Raw genomic sequence first — 2,500 nt, forward strand, 5'->3', positions numbered from 1 at the left:
TATATGTGTGTGTGTGTGTGTGTGTGTATGTATATATCTATATACTATCTATATATATATATATATATATATATATATATATATATATATATATATATATATATATATATATATATATATATATATATATATATATATATATATATATATATATATATATATATATATATATATATATATATATACATGTAAGATGATATAAATGTATCTTCAAGTCAGGCAAAGGACTTACTGCAGAAATTGAAGAATGAAGTACATGTAATTTTAGAAATTTCGTGTCTCTAAAAGTAATGTTTACAATTATCTTTCGTTATAAGTTTTCTTAAAGAAATGAGAATGAAACATCACCTATCCTGACTTTACTTTTAGAAATACATTAACTGACATTTCAGTTTCCAACAGACAAGTATAATTTCCGTTCTTAACATGCAATGTTTATTTCATCTGATTCTTGGTAATGAGAGAATGCTGTACTTGTATACAGAAAGTAAATAAAAGTTAGTGCATCACTCCAAGTAATTTAAACATTTACCTGAGTTTTTTCTCAGCATAATTGCATTAAACAGGGTTTATGTACACTACGAGATGGTACATGTCTTTCTAGGTAGAAAAGAAAAGCAATAAGATTCTCTCATCCTCCTGTCTGTTGGCTGATGAAGTAGAGATAAACAAGGGATTTTACGTCCAGAGAGTTTCATTATATCGAAATGTTTTCCTCCCAAATCGCATAGTATTTTAGATATTCAATTATTCAGTAAATGCATTCAATAGATATTTATCCTTCATTTAAATGTGTGATATATATATATTATATATATATATATATATATATATATATATATATATACATATATATATAAATATATATATATATATATATATATATATAATATATATATATATATATATATATACGTGTGTGTATGTGTGTGTGTGCGTATGTGTGGGGAAAAGAAGCACGATCAGTTGGTCTGTGTCTTCAGTTTTGTATACCGGAGCAAAGACAACCTCACTTTAGAGCTGTTATATATGTATTCTATCATGTATAACAGCTCAAAAGTATTCTATCATAGCTTGTAGGAGCATCTTCATTATATAAATCACAGAGCAAACAATTACTTTAGGTTCTGTAAGGATATGCAGACTTGTATACAAAGTATCTGAGCGCCAGAAACAGATGAAAGAAATACCGCGTCCGTTGAAGTTGAAGCCAAACATGGCCGACACCGGCGAGTCCCTCTGAGTGATCTCATCACTCATGCAGGAAATAACGCCATGTAATCTCGCTGAATAAACATATCAGGCCTTTGATATTACTCTACAATGGCACTCCGTAATCTCCTTTTCCTCTGGTCCGTCTGTTTTGCTTGCTCGCTGCACTTACAGGTTCCAGGAAATCCTAGAAGGAAAGGGGAATCCCAGAATGATGCAAAGGTATTCTTTTTTACCAAGAGGAAGTGCAGTGGGGATTACTCATACGAAATATTTACTTTAGTTACTAAGGATAATTCTTTAAAAACTTCAACTGTGGAGGTTGATGTTATATAACTTCACAAATTTCGAAAAATAGTAGAAGCATAGGAAGCAGACGAAGTTCGATATTACCATGTGTTTTTTTGATGATCAAATCCGGCTGCTTTGATTTATTTAATGATATATTTGCTTTCTTTCATCACTGAAAATTTAGTTAAGTTCCTGTGAACACTACTCTTCAGATTTCCAGCATCCTTTGTATTCAATCATATAATGTTAAATTCCTACTCATTTTTCTTTGAGTTATCTATATAAGGAATATAAATATTTAAACCCTTTTTTAAATTATCAGTTACTTACCCCTTTTTTCCTTATTTACTATTGCACTTAAGATATCATAGTTTACTGATTATTATTACCTTTTGCTCCTAGCCTCGGATTCCACCTTGTTCTGTTTTTATGTTAAACATAATCTTTCTTTTTTGAAGAGGCGATATCCATTCTCCCTTCGTCGTTTATATCGACTGTCTTCCTTCCCCACCCCTGTTACGGGAATGGGGGTGGTGGAGGAGGGGGCAGCTGGGTTTTTTTTTTTTTTCTACTTTCATTACCCACCTATATTTTTTTTTTTCTTTAATTGATATGGTATCAATCTATTTTAAGGGTTAATAATGGTGCCAAGAAGTAAAGAAATATTGCCTATTTTAGTTAGTTTGAAGTCATGAGGCTACACTTGAACGCTTGATCCATTTCACGCGATGCCAGAAATGGGTAAATCTGAAAGACACACTAGTGTCAGACGATGTTGTGTTTGACCGAGCCAAGTGGAGGAAAGCTGTCACAAACATTAACCCTACACGAAGTGGAAAAAAGATGCAAAGAAGGAAGAAATGAAGACCGAATATACTTGTGTAAGAGGAATGGATGATAATTCTACTGTGAAACATTACAAAAGTCTATGTAGGTGTAGATAATTATCCAACCACGTGATAGGTGAGCACACCAATGTTAAGCCTTTAATGATTAT

The sequence above is a fragment of the Macrobrachium nipponense genome, chromosome 20 (genome assembly GCF_015104395.2).
Source record: "Macrobrachium nipponense isolate FS-2020 chromosome 20, ASM1510439v2, whole genome shotgun sequence".
Classification (NCBI taxonomy): Eukaryota; Metazoa; Arthropoda; class Malacostraca; order Decapoda; family Palaemonidae; genus Macrobrachium; species Macrobrachium nipponense.